This window comes from Euprymna scolopes, chromosome 13 (genome assembly GCF_053919585.1).
Source record: "Euprymna scolopes isolate OS-2025 chromosome 13, ASM5391958v1, whole genome shotgun sequence".
Lineage (NCBI taxonomy): Eukaryota > Metazoa > Mollusca > Cephalopoda > Sepiida > Sepiolidae > Euprymna > Euprymna scolopes.
This window is the reverse complement of record NC_136494.1, coordinates 20,118,165-20,133,583: the sequence shown is the minus strand read 5'-3', so window position 1 is coordinate 20,133,583 and position 15,419 is coordinate 20,118,165.

Sequence of the window (15,419 nt, the reverse complement as noted above, 5' to 3'; positions counted from 1 at the left end):
CCATGTACAGATGATAAAACATTGGGTTGCTTTTGAGAGGAGGTTATAATATATATATATATATATATATATATATATATATAGAGAGAGAGAGAGAGAGAGAGAGAGAGAGATAGAGAGAGAGAGATAGATAGATAGATAGATAGATATGCGTATACTTTTTACTTGCTTTACATTAGCAGTGATATGTGGCTACACAATCATGAGCATGTTTCAGTCAGCAAGTTAACAGTAATATATGCGTGTGTGTTGTATTTTATTGAATAATGTAAATATTAGCAATAGGTTGAATAGAAAACATGGCCGCCCAATGTTGACGTCACTTAAAAACTTGATATTTCGAAATCCAGATATATGAAACAAAATACGTTATAATAGTTTTTGACGCAAAAAGAAGTAAAAAAGAAATAAAACTGATTTTTTTGAGTATTCTCTTTTTTTTTTCAGAAAAATTTTTACCGAGATCTTTTGTCTCTAACGAGGATTTCAATTAAACAAAGAAAATATTACAAACGAAAAACAGTTGTAACTTCAGGATTTGTATTTAGTGGGTTTATCACGAGATTAGGGGGTGATTGTTTTCGTATTTCACAGTAAATAAAATAAGCTAAATGAAATTTAATTAAGCATAATTAAAATAATACTTAAATCAACAAATGTCTTTCAAAAGATTTATGTAATAAATTGTCGGAAAAATGAAAATAAAAGTAAATGAACGAATTGCTTGCAAAGATTTAGGTAAAAATGTATCTGAAAAAGAGAAGACGCAAACAAAAGTTGGTTTTATTTATTGTTTTGTAATGTTTACACCTACTAGCTACATAAAATTATGTATATTTCCAATCTGTGCACTGTGATTGGTGCATTAATTATATGTCACTATTTCTGTTTGCACAGATGTTCGCTGGAGGGAAAGGCGTACTGTTACGTTCAGTCACACTGCCCTATACTTCTGAGGAGAGCACTTTTATACATTTATTTTCTACTTAAAATATCGCCAACCAAAAAGAAGTATGTGACGTGATTACATCGACAGGTGAAAGTCTCACCTCAGTTAAGGAGCTGAATTATTCTTCCAATTAAATACGAGTATTGATCTCTATCTGAATCTGAAAACACTATCTAGAATTTCCCCACTCTTTAGCAGGGCCTGAACCTTAACGTAGATTCCATGAACAAACCGTATTTCTTAGAACTGCACGCCTTGGAAACTCTGTTCCGTTTCCCTGCTTTCCAACTGACTACGATATGGTTATATTCAAGCCGACCGTGAACAAGTTCATGATGAACTATCCTCTTTAGTAATCCAATTTACCAAATTTCCACTACTAACGATTACTATATTTTCCCATTGACTACTGTACACGCATTAATATTTATCCTCCAGTGGTCTTCGGGTCTTCATAAGTGATGACTCCTTTATAAAAAGTCATTATATCGTATAAATTTTAGGATTCTCTTCGTGGCATTGGTTTCCCCGATATTTTACTAGCCAGAATTACTTCTAGAAAGATGTCAGGTACATACAAGATCGACCACGTGAATCTTGCTAACAACCTAAGTCAAAGTGATTTCTGAGGAACGAAGTAGATTCGAACTTGGGCCACCTAGATCGTCACTCCGTATCGTAAACCACTGAACCACACTCATAATCTCTCTGACTGATATCTTAGTCCAAGTATTTCGAATAGAATTTTACCCTAGATTAATCTCATACGAAAAAAAAATCGATTTAACTATACTTATGAATGGGTGTTCGTCCGTCGAAATAACGATGGCCATCTGATCATGTCTCCATCTTAGAGAGATAATGGATGCCACTCGCAGAAATGTGGAGCAAAGGTTACGTAATCCGCACCCACTTATCCGATGAGCCGGCGCTGACGAGTTCCAGTGTAAAAAGGATGCCAAAGATGACTGTGAACAATGCCACGATAACCGGATAGCAAAATCCACATCGTGTTTTTTTAAAATAGCCACCCATTTTGGTACTGACCCAGCTCAACGATACTTAACTTCGGTGATCTAAGGAGGACCTTCGTGTTAACGCGACGACGCCGTAATAATAAAGTCATGCATACGTACAGACGGGACGGCGTAAATGTCTCTCAGTAAGATTTGAAAAGAAAGAAAAAAACGAAAATGGAGTTAGTTATTGAATGTATTAATCTAAATACTTTTTGTGGCTATTATATTACTGTCTTTTCCGGAGACTGACAAACGATGACCTTAGCGAGCATTATGTGCCCAGACATTTTTCTAGTTTAAATGGAGCCAGAAATGTAAGCAAATAGCATATGCTCTTTTTTATTGTTATTTTATTACTTGTCAGTCGAGATTTCTTTTATCTTTTTAAAGCGGTAGAAAATAACTATGCTCCAGCTTTACTGCACACAATGCGAATTATACATCTGCAAATAATGAATTAGGAAGTAAAATAAATAAAAAAATGAATTAAAAGCGAAGAAAATAAGTTTATCAGCAGGAAATGAAAAGAAAGTCTTTCAGCATGGTACACAAATTAAGCAAAATATGATTGTTAATCAAGGTGCGGCCGACAAAAAGACAATAGTTGACGCATTTAATTAGTTTACGTGCAGCAAATTTTGCGACTTTTAACGACGATTTGGGATCGCAAACCGACAGTCTTGGATTTGCGACGGTTAACGAATGTTTCCACAAAGCGTGTTGCGACTCTGAGAAAAATCGACATGAATGAATGATAACTGACGAAAGTGTGTTGGAGTTTGTGTTCGGTTTTATTTCGTTTTTTATACTTTCCACCTTTGCATCCATTTACAAGCCACAATGTGAGTTTTGATGACAGGGCCAGAACGGAAGCCGAAATGGAGAAGACCTAAAAAATGGTGAGGTTCGTTCTTGTTGGTTTATTGGATGGCATATAGTTGCACAATAATACACAAAACATTTAGCGAAAAAAAAAAACCACGAAAGTGCGTCTGGGCAAACAAATTTATTTAAAAAAATAGCTAATGTGCGCCATTTGCCCCGAGTAAAAAGCATTGTGAAACAAAAACACTGAATCCTTTTAAATGATTAAAATCGATTGTTTCTATTTATTAGTTTCATTAATTTGCAATTTTATCCCCTCAAACATTTTATTGCATTTGTCAATGCTTATTATTGATTTGTAATTATTGATGCTTCACATTCAAGTAATTAAAAATAAATTCCGCTTTTATAATTTATATTCCTTTAAAATTTATTGTAAATAATTAATGCATTAAATAAACGTTTATATTCTCTGAAAATGTTTGCCAGTAATAATAATAATAATAATAATAATAATTGTTATTATTATTATTATTATTATTATTATTATTATTATTATTATTATTATTATTATTATTATTTACTAGCTAGTAGTAGTCACGCGTCATCATCAAATATTTCTCTTTGAGAATAACTTGCGGTGTTCTCTGGGATCTGAATAAAAACAAGTCTCTCCAGATTTCTAGTACGCTCCCTCCTTTCTGATAATCGTTTCAGATGAATATTTGTTATCCCAACAACCGCTTACTATTGATTTCTTATTGCCAGCCGCCATTGGTCTTCACTGAAATGAGGGTGGCAACAACCCACCCCAACGTTCAAATACTTTGAGCTCTTCTAGCGAAAGTCTGGCTAGTGCTTTAACTTCCTGGTCTCCACGTTCTCCTCGACCCTCCTCACTTATTTGGTGTGGTGTCAGTTTATAGTAAAACACACACACAAAATGAAGAAACGCAGGAGCGGATTGCATAAGGCAAAGGAGATTAAGTTATAGTGATACAGTTTCAGTTTTTATGATTTCATTTGATGTCCATTTGTGTTTTACACTCTACCGGCTTAAGGCTGTAGCTCATGTGTTTTCGTCTCTGCATTGAGGGGTTACGCTTAATATTTCATCCGTTTTCATTATTGTCATATGTTGTATCTTCTCAGCCTTCCCTCCAATTCCAATCTTCCCTAGTTTATGTTTTCAAAGTTGTTCGGTATTGTTCCTAACGCTCCTACAATGAGCAGTGCTATCTTGACGTTCTTCATCTTTGAGCTCTCTGGCTAGTTCCATATATTTGCTCAGCTTCTCCGTCTCGGTCATCATCACTCTGTGGTTTGCTGGACGGTAAATCTACAATCTGGCAAGACTTCTTGTTGAAAATTATGACATCCGGCCTTCTTGACTGAGTGGAGTTATCCGTTTATATATCAATTAGCTTGGGAGGCCGGCGTTGCCTGGGTGTTACTAGGTGTGTGTTGAGCAAAAAAAAGTGTAGTAGGCAGGCAGGCTTGAACCCATGACGCAAAGGCGGAGAAGAAAGTGGAGGTGTATTTAAGGTGTTGATTGAACAAACAAAAATGCGAGCGTAAAAACGTGGTAGTAGGTAGGCAGGCAAGCTCGAACCCGTACTGCGAAGAAGGAAACGAAAGTTAAAAAAAAAACAACCTGAAGCGTGAGCTATTGCGCCGATCGCAAAACCGGAAGTGGCGTAGTTACAATTAAGGCTGGACTATCGAAAAAAGGTTAAGACTTTCAAAAATATCGGCGAAAAAGCGACCCCTCCCTGTAAAAAAGTGCTCCGTTAAGGGGGAAGGAATAAATGTTTTTTAACCAGTTTTTTAATATTTGTCGTTCGAAAAGTCGGGCTTTAAAATATTATCGATGTCCTGAAAATCGGTCGCTTCTGTCGAAGTGTTTGCGTGACAGACAAACATAGATACATAAATCCATACATACATACATACATACATACATACATACATATACCGATTGACGTCATGGATCTAGGGCGTTCTAAATCCCGGGATTTCCCATTGTGTTCTTCTTGTATGCGTGGATACAGCTTCGTAATACTGAGATTGACTTATTGTTCTTTTGATCTCCCGGGATTTCCATTGTTTCTATTTGTTTGCCTGGATACAATTTAGGTCACTTTTCCTGGGATTGACTTATTGTTCGCCCGAACCTCTCCTTAACACTAACAGTTACCAGTGGTAATCGTAAGAATATGAATAGCCGCAATTTCCCTCAGATTTTAAGTAGTTTCTGGCTCTTAAGGTAGTTAACATTATCGCTACTGACACATACAACCGACTTCTCACTGCCAACGGCCATTGATTAACAAAACACTACTATCTTCATACTCCTATTGTCGACTTTGTTAGTACGTGCGTTCAGAGTTCCTTCCATCATCTGTGACCCTTAATGACCATTTAAGTTATATCAGTAGTTGCTGTGTGTAGGACCGTATCTGATATTTTTACAGTTTATTTGCTCAGATTTGCGTAGGTTTAAAGTAGAAGACATTATGAATCTCTATAATTAACGCGTTCCATTTTTCTGATGATGCGGTAAGTATTTACGACAAGGTGTAACTAGGGTTCGACGCAGCACAGTCCTTCGATTTATTTGTGAATACAGGCACAGCGAAGCAATAACATGGTGTAAATTAACCATCATGTCTAAATGTAAAATTATAACAAGCGCTTTCTGAGATTTTCTTTTGATTGCTCGACAACTCTTCTTCCCTCCAGCAAAAAAAATAATCTTCATGGACTGGACCGTGTTCATCTCTTCTTTCTAGGGATCTTAAAGCAAAGTGGACATGGAAGAAAACAGAGAGAGACCAGTCGAAACACGTGGTGATCACGAAACCATCGTCTAATTCAGTTTCGTGAAGATATTGTACCACGAGTGTCCAACTTGTCAGTTCCGAATACTACCTTTAGTGGCTATCTACACTCTGTTTCAATCTTGTATTTTATTAATCAGAGCTGAAGAACGCGTAGACGATTAATATTTACTTTGTCAATTTATATGTAAAGTAAACATATGCACCTAGTTCCATATGTAGATGTATAAGAGACTCTTAAGAACATGGCATCCGCATTGCGATCTTTTGATCAGCAAGATGGCGTATATTGACCCGGTCTTACATGTGACAATAAAACTTTGAAAATAATGCGCTCCTTAAATGAAATTCAACGCAACATTTCACACCCAAAATCCACTTCGATTTGATATAAAGGGGCATGGTAAATCCGGTACTGATTTAATAGAGTAAGCGTACAAGGAAAAAACCTGGTGATGGTTGTAAAAATGTGCCTTGAAAGCTGGGAGAGAAAGAAAAATATATGAAGTTGCCAGAGATGAACGACGGCTGTGCATGAGCGTCCGGAGCGCATTTTATAATACGAGATCCGTTCCAATACGAGATCCGTTGCAAAGTACATTCTCCTACTTTTTTTCTACCTTAAAGCTTGAAAAGCAAAGAAAATTGAAGTAGTAACGTTAGAATAGGATACCTATATTTTTCTTCATAGTCACCATCATGTTCAATGCATTTTTCCAGGTGCTCTATGACGCATCTCTGCTTCTGATGCACGTTCATAGCAGGAGGTTATTAACTTAAAGTCACACACAGACAATACCTTCAACAGTGGGATAAAACTTTAGGTCGTGAATGCATAGTTTCAGTCATCTTAACAATCAAAGTTACAATCACTTCTGATCTATTCGGGCGGAATTAAAAAAAGAGAGAAAGAAAGAGTGCTTCAAATTTGAATGGTACAATCATATTGGTGTTGCTGATTTTTATTTTACAATTTTTGATAATTTAAAATACAATTAATTGAGAGTTTATTCTCAATCGAAACAGACCCATTCTCCATCGTATACTACACACCCTAAAGCAGTTTATGAATGAAGTATGGAAACAAATGAAATCGATTTAAATTAAATTTTCCCTTAAAACTTATGAACAGTTTATCTATGAAAGGTTTCAATGAATTTGATTCGTTTTATTCTGTTTTAATCAGAAAAACAGAAATCACCCAATTGTTCAGATTTTAGACAAAAGGCAACCATAGTGTGTAGTGCTCGCGCTGGACGAACGTGGTACTCAGCAAGTTTAAATTAGTTCATCGCAAACAATGATATAAAAAAGAAAAGAAATAATGAATGATTTTTAGTTGATTCCAATCTATATTAATATTTTTTGTTTCATTTTATTCGACCGACGTTCTCAGCAATGTACGGATGCCTTTTTGTGCAACCATTTGAGCTCTATATAAGGTATATAGTGTTCTACTTACCGCTCATATATTTGTTTATGACCTTGTGGAAAACATTATGTTTTCTCAGTAAACAAATTACAGGATCACAATTCATTAAATACCCCCAACGCGCGCCATAGTTTTAACCCTCGCTGTACGTAACACGATGTAACTGTAATGTAATTAAATATTATCAGAGTAACTGTTTTACCATCCAAAAGAAAAAGCTTCAAATAAACTGCTAATATGTTTTAATTTTTTTTACAGCATATAAAAATAATGAAAATGCGACGCTTTTAACCAACTTTCCCATGCAGTGAGGTTTTTGAAGCCGTAGACATACCCATATTTTAAAATGCTACGAAAAATAGCAAATGATCGTCATATTTTCCTGAAAGTTTCTATATTTATTAATTATTCAATAAAGTTACATAATAAAAGCAGGTTTCGTTAAATATATTAGAGGAATTATTAATAATATAATATATAATATTTTGTTCTACCCACTCCAATATTGCAGATTACGAAAATTAAACAAAATAAACTTAGGACGATAAAATTTCAACATTTTTTAAAACTAAAAACACCGAATACTTAACAAAAATAGTTATTCATGTATATACATTTATATATATATACATATAAAATCCTGTTATTTCACTTACTTTAAAGTTATATATAAAATTAGTCATAAAATCAATATTATTATGTAAAAAAAATGAACACATTTCCTTGATAATGTTTTTCTCTGCAATATATTTTTTATAATTGCAACAAAAAACAGAATTCTAAAAAATGATATTTTTGTAAAAGTTTAAATGATATTGAATTCAAATATTCCGCGATATGAAGTTTAAACACGGATTTTATGTCATAAAGGTTCCCAATATTAAAACATATATATATATATATATATATATATATATATATATATATATATATATATATATATATATAATAGGATATATGTCTCTTGAGATAATAAAAATTGCAATTCCGTTTGGATTTGATTATTGAAAATGATAGAGGGTGTTTTTTTTTACATGGGGGGGTCACCATTATCAAGGCCCGCAGGTCACTCGAGGATAAAGGTTATTGCTTGTACTATCATGACACGCAGGAGACTTATTGGTTTGTACTTAGAGGGAGAATACCTGAGTTCTCAAATACAGGGCATACTGATGAGGTTTTCCAGGGTGTTGGAAAGCACTTCTCCTTAAGGCAACGCTTAAACAGTTTTGTAAGTATGGGGGCAATTTCTGGTTGGAGCTTTTTCAGCACTATAACCGTAATGGCCAGTTGCTTTATTAGAATCAAGGTTCTTGATTATCTTTGCGAACTCCCGCCATCATATTTGTATGTTGCATAGCGTGTTAACTGTTATAGGGGGAAATACGGGGAGTTGATAACCTTTGTCGCATAGGATAGAGTTAGCTGTAAACTTCTTGGAAAATAGTCTGGAATTGTCTGATGCTGACGAGATGACCCCAAGCCAATAGATGATGGTTGGGATAGAACGCACGCTTCTGTTCAAGATCCTGTTTGCTATTTGCCAGAACTGGTGGGAACGAAGTCGCTGCTCAGCTACTTTAGATTTAACCGACTGAGCATATAGCTCTCTTGCATTTTTTATTACTCATTTACAGTGGATGCTGGCAGTCCTGGAAGCAGTTTTAGTCTCAGTACATCTATTACATTGGTAGTGATGGAAGAAGTGATATCTGTGCGCAATTGCAGCAGTACATTCAGGGGAGAACCATGGCTGGCTGTTAGGTTTTTGTTGAAATATTTTGAATGGTATGAATCGGTCTATAGTTACAATTCACCATTCGGTCAGGTCTGATACTATAGAGGACACATCATTTTAAACATGGAATTCAAAAGTAGGTCAGATATGTATGTATGGAATCTATCCCAGTCAGCCATAGACTATCGATATACAGTACGGTGGAGAGGTACATCTCAAGACTTATCACATTACTTATTATATATATTGTTTTTTGTTGTTCTTTTTAATATAATTATCCACTAACATGTGTTTCGTCGTCTAGATAGATTCAAAATTGGGACTCCATTGTTATAAGCCTACATCGCTACCCTGACTATTTGGCGCGACTGGATGATTTATTGCGTTTTATGCAGATGTTATTTGTTTGTTGGTTCTGCATACACACACACACACACACACACACATATATATATATATATACATACATATTTATATTATCAATGTTCAATTTGCACGTCTTTTGTCGTCTGCGACTCATCAGACTCGCTGGAATTTAGCGAGATTAGAAATCGCGAAGACATGGTAAGAGGCCCAAACCCCTAATTACCGAGGACAGGAAAGTGAAGACACAGGAATGGGTATGTTTGATCTTGCATAATGATAATTCATTAACATCGTGGGTCTGCGTACGCACCTTGTCCACAAAGTATGGAAATAAAAAATTAAAAACAAGTCTTTTTGATATAGATGTAAATAATAATACCTTGATTATATGTTTAACTAAAATAGGGATGGTATAATAAAATTAAGGGGTGTTCGTTCGCGCTTGGTCTTCATAGAATGGAAATAGGCACAAACTTTAATAAACGCTTTTCATATCTATCTGCCTAAGTATACTTTGATAATTTTGTTTCAGTTTGAAGAAATATGGTATAATAAAATTAGGGGGTGTTCGTTCTTAACTTACCTTCGTAGAATGGAAATATGTCACACAGTTTAACAAGGATTTTTAATATAGATCCACAGAATATTGTGCTAAGTGTTTCAGTGTGAACAGGTATGGCATAATAAATTATGGGGTTTATCTATTTCATTTTTACTTTCATCATATTTTGCTTGGGTTTTGATACCCTTTAATTCGAAGCTATCTCTTTACAACCCTTCCTTTTCATAACCTATCATACTTTCATAAATCAGAGTCCATTTTCTGTGGGCTGTTTTTGAACCCAGTCGACGAGGGGTACTTCTGCGTGTATATATATATATATATATATATATATATATAATTTTCTTTAATTCAATTTTGTCTCGACAGTCGAGCTGTATATTTGTTCTATTTCTTTTTTACACACATTTTATCTTTCTTTTAATAATATATTGGAATTCTTTCCCATTTCCTTGTACCTATTTGTGAATTATTCCACGGATTTCTGCCTTTTGGATTACTTTGGATCATCTTCCAATTACGCGATCCCTTGGATTACTTGTGCGAATGGAATTTTAACTAACTTTCTTGGAGTCTGCATCTTTGGATATTACCGTCATTGGAAATTTTACCCTTCACCAGACTATCCAGTCAGGTGAAATCACTTTTTATTCCCACAATTCCCTACTTTACTTTTGTTATCAAGTAAGATTTATGACTTACTTTTAGTTTCATTGGTTACTTTTGCAAGCAAAATCCGATCCGCGTTTTTCTAAATCCTACCCTCTGATGAGAAGGAAAGTGTTTCTTTGAAACTCCGCGGGTTAAGGACTATCCATTTATTTAGTGTTTTCTTTTTAAAATTAAATATGGCTTTAACTCTTTTCCAACTTTACCATGTTATATTAACTACTTTTTATATATGTATGTATGTATATATATATATATATATATATATATATATATATATATATATATATATATTACTAATAAGTAAACAAATTTTATATATATAAATATATATATATTCATATATATATATATATACATATATATATATGCAATAAAATCAGTTTAGGATGCACTTTTAAAAGTGCTTCATTATATTATCAAAACCATTAGCCGTATAGAAAATGGAAATAGACCCTGACGTTTCGAAGCTAAATGCTGTTCATCGGAATGTGAGAGAAAATCGAGATTATCTAATGATGGTAGTAAAAAGATAATACCATTTTATAAAACATTTAAAGAAGAAATGGAAAATAAAAATTTGAAAAGATAAAAAAGTATGAAAAACCAAAGATAAAAATATAGAAATATGTGGGAGATATAGAGAGAAAGGAGAAAAACAAAAAAGGTTGATAAAAAGGAATAATGTTGGAGTAATAAAAAGCAGAATAAGAAAAGAATATTAAATATTAAAAATGTAAGAGATAAAAGTAAGAATAGAATATAAGGAAATAAAGATATCTATTTTTCTGCAATACAAAATGTTCATATTTATAATTTGTTTTAATATTTATTAATTTTCTATTGCATCTGCAATGAAAAATAGTGGTCATATTTATAATTTGTTTTTATATTTTATTCATTTTCTATTTTATCCGCAATGAAAAATAGTGTTCATATTTATAATTTGTTTTCATATTTTATTCATTTTCTATTTTATCTGAATGGGTAATTCCATTCATCTTTACAATACCATTCGCAACCCGGTTTGATTCATTCAGGCGGAACAAAAATATAGGAGGTGTTTCTTTTGTAACGACACACGTATATATATATATATATATATATATATATATATATATATATATAAAGAGAGAGAGAGAGAGACTTGTTTGTAATATTCTGAATTTTACTGGTTACGTATAGTTCAGTAAATTTCATATACCAATTAATTTTTAAGCCAAAAAGAGATGACTTAAAATGTAAGCTACAAAATTATTATATTTCATAATTGAGCATTCATAGACGATATTAACAAAACCAAGACTTCAAAAAAGAAGTTGATAGCAATAAAAATGTATTTCATTGAAAATTACAATTGTATCAAGACTAGTTGGACAATTTCAAGCATTATGGCGTTTTAAAAAGTTCATATATATATATATATATATATATATATATATATATATATATATATAATAAAATCATAATATATAATATATATATATATATATATATATATATATATATAATATATATATATAATAAAAAAATTCTTAATTTAGATCCATAACACTGGGAACACTATTTTTTTAACTTTCTGTTGCATTTGATTTTTAAACTGATTCTGCAGGATTTTTAGGTGCTGATTTCAAATCTGAAATTAGTTTTTCTCCATAAGCTCTAGTTTTCATGCGATTTGAGATAGATGAAATAGTCTAAATATTAACTTACGTAACCCAAATCTAAGCATTTTGAGATTATATACATAGATAGATTCTAATATTTTTATCTGTCTTCTTTTTTCACGATCAAACATGGCTTCCTCATCGAGACATAACAGTAGAAACAAGCCTGATGTCTTCTGTTACATCTGTGGTTGCTACTACACACTCCATCATCAGAGACGTAACATATTCTTGTTTGTGAAGCGAGCCTACAAGGCTTATTTTGAAGTCCATATTGGTGACCAAGACAAGCAATGGGCTCCTCATGTTGTGTGCCACAATTGTGAGGAAATGCTCCGAAGCTGGACCAAAAGAAAACACAATGGTCTGCCTTTTGGAGTTCCAATGATTTGGCGAGAACCCACCAACCATGTAACTGATTGCTACTTCTGCATGGTAAACACAGCAGGTGTGGGCAAGCAAAACAGACATAAGATCGTATATCCGAACATTTCCTCAGCTATTCGGCTTGCTCCGCACTCAGAAGAAGTTCCTGTTCCAGTTTTCAAAGTTTTGCCTTCATTAAACGATAAAGACATTGGACATGACACGGACGAGGAAGACAGTTGTGACAATGAATTACCAGAAACTGAGTGGGAACAACCCGAGGAATGTTCTTCAGAGACTGAATTTCCCCCAGTCCCCAAGCCTCTTCACCAGACTGAACTGAATGACTCAGTTCGGGATTTAGGTCTTTCAAAGAAAGCAGATAAGCTTTTGGCATCAAGATTACAAGGCAAAAATCTTGTTGATCACACTGTTAAAGTGTCATATTACAGAAAGCGTGACCAGCTTTTTGTGACCTTCTTTTCAGAAGACAGACAGTTTGTTTACTGCCATGATATCCCAGGTCTTCTAAAAGAACTGGGTGTTCCTCACTATGATCCAACTGAATGGCGGTTCTTTTTAGACAGTTCTAAGCGCTGTCTCAAGTGTGTTCTTTTGCATAATGGCAATGTTTACGGGGCAGTGCCTGTCGGTCATTCAGTTCATCTGCGGGAAGACTATGATGGCATCAGAATGGTCATGGACTTCTTATAATATCGTGAGCACAACTGGATCATTTGTGTAGATTTGAAAATGGTAAACTTCCTTCTTGATCAACAGAAAGGTTTCACCAAGTTTCCATGTCACCTTGGAAACAACAAAGCAGAGAACTACAATGCACTTGTGAACAGAATGCTCCTCGCTTTTCGTGCTCTCAGGTGCAACATGAGCATCAAGCTTCATTTTTTGAACAGCCATATTGACGAGTTCCCTGAAAACCTGGTGGCTGTGAGTGACGAACAAGGAGAGCGATTTCAACGAGGCCTAAAGATCATAGAAGAACGCTACCAAGGTTGCTGGGACAAAAGCATGATGGCCGACTACTGCTGGAGTATTAAACGAGATTGCCCAGATGAAGTGTACAAACGCAAAAGTTACATACGCAAATTCCTGCCTGACTAAAATACTGTTCAGACAGAAAGTGATAAGCGTTATTAGATGTGATTGACTCTTATCTGAAGAACGTTGTGAATGATGCTTATCTCATGTTGCGATAAAGACTGTTTTCTGAGAAACTTTTCCAGAAAAACATATGCCACTTCTAACAATGGTGTACTTTAATCTAAAATCACATTTTATTCTTTTTTTTCTTTTGCCTTGTTAAATATACCGTTTTGTGGCTGACATTGCAATATCCTATAATAATGCTCGTTTTTTTTTTCTTTTTTAATAAAAATCAAAGATTTCATAAAATCTGTAGCTTGCAGAATAAAACTAACTTCAGATTGAACTCAGCACACTTAAATTCACTAAAACCAAGTCTTTCTTTAAATGCAACATATTGAGTGTTCCTTTGTGTAATCATTTACTTATTCATCTATGATTGCATGTTTTAAATCTTACTTATTTGGCATCTCTTAACATCTACCTTACTTCCATGATTATTAATGTATTTTGATTGTTGTCTCCGATTATGTCATTCCAGTCATTACTTGTTATTATTATTATTATTATTATTATTATTATTATTATTATTATTATTATTATTATTATAAGTAGTAGTAGTAGTAGTAGTAGTAATTTTATTCCTATATTCTAGTATATTTTCTGCTTAGTATTTTACATATTTTATTACTTGCAAAATATTATTCATATTTTTATATTTATTATATATTTATTTTTATTACCGATTACTATGGCTCAGATATTTACTAATTTATTCTCTTATAATTTCTTGTTTCATTATTTTCTTTATATTATGTTTATCTTCACTTATGTTTTCCTTATTTTCTTCATTGTCTTAATGTATTATGTTTTTATTTATATTAATACGTTGGGTTTTTATAATGTATTATATTTTCTGAACCCGTTATGGTGTAACTAAATTCCTCACTGGAGACGCTATGTGCTAATCTCTCTTTGTACGCCTTTTCCGTTGGCGACTCTCTTTTCAACCCTGTCTAAGACCGGTAGGTGATGCACCAGCCTAAATATGACAACAATACCCCATACATGGGCGAACGGTTGCCTTGTAGAGGTACAGGTAACTTTCTAGCACGGGAGAGTGAGCCCACCTTCCTCGCAGCGGCCCTGAGAATGCTCTTAATGTATTTGTTTCAACTTATTTCTCTTGTGATATTTAAGTCGGGGAGTTGTAAAGAAGTAGTTTCAGGTAATACATAACTATTAGTGGTTGAAAGGTGTCTTGTAATTACGCCATAGCTATTGGTGGTGGAGAAGGTTTCTTGTAATTATTTATGAAAACAAGCTTAGCCTTGGCAGCATTGAATGTGGCCATCTAGTTTTGTCCCAATTCCACCATGGATTGGAGGAGTTTCTCTATTGTTTCTGCCATTTCCTTAGAAATGTATTCATTTTCCCCCTTGTGCTTGTTATAAAGCGTGATATCATCAGCAAATATACACAAAACAGAGACAATTTTATCAGGATACTATTTATGCTGTAGAACGGGCTTGCCTAAATCCATATTGTTCGTCAGTCAGAAGTTTAGCAGCTGTAAGGTGATGGACTAGAGCTTGGTTTATTATGGACTCAAATATTAGGAATATTAAATAATAACAACGATCGACCCCCTGAGGAACACCCACATTTATATCATATTGTTTAGATGTACGACCGTCGAGAAAAGCCGGGATTCTTCTCTTATCTAAGAAGTATTTAGTACTGTTAAATATTCGTCAAGTGGCACGGTATGATGTGTTTTTTTTCTTGGGAAGACCATCGTGCCATACCCTGTCAAAAGCCTTATATTTATCTAGGTCTGCCGCTCTATCCTTCCCTGCATTTTTTCAGTGAATGGTATATA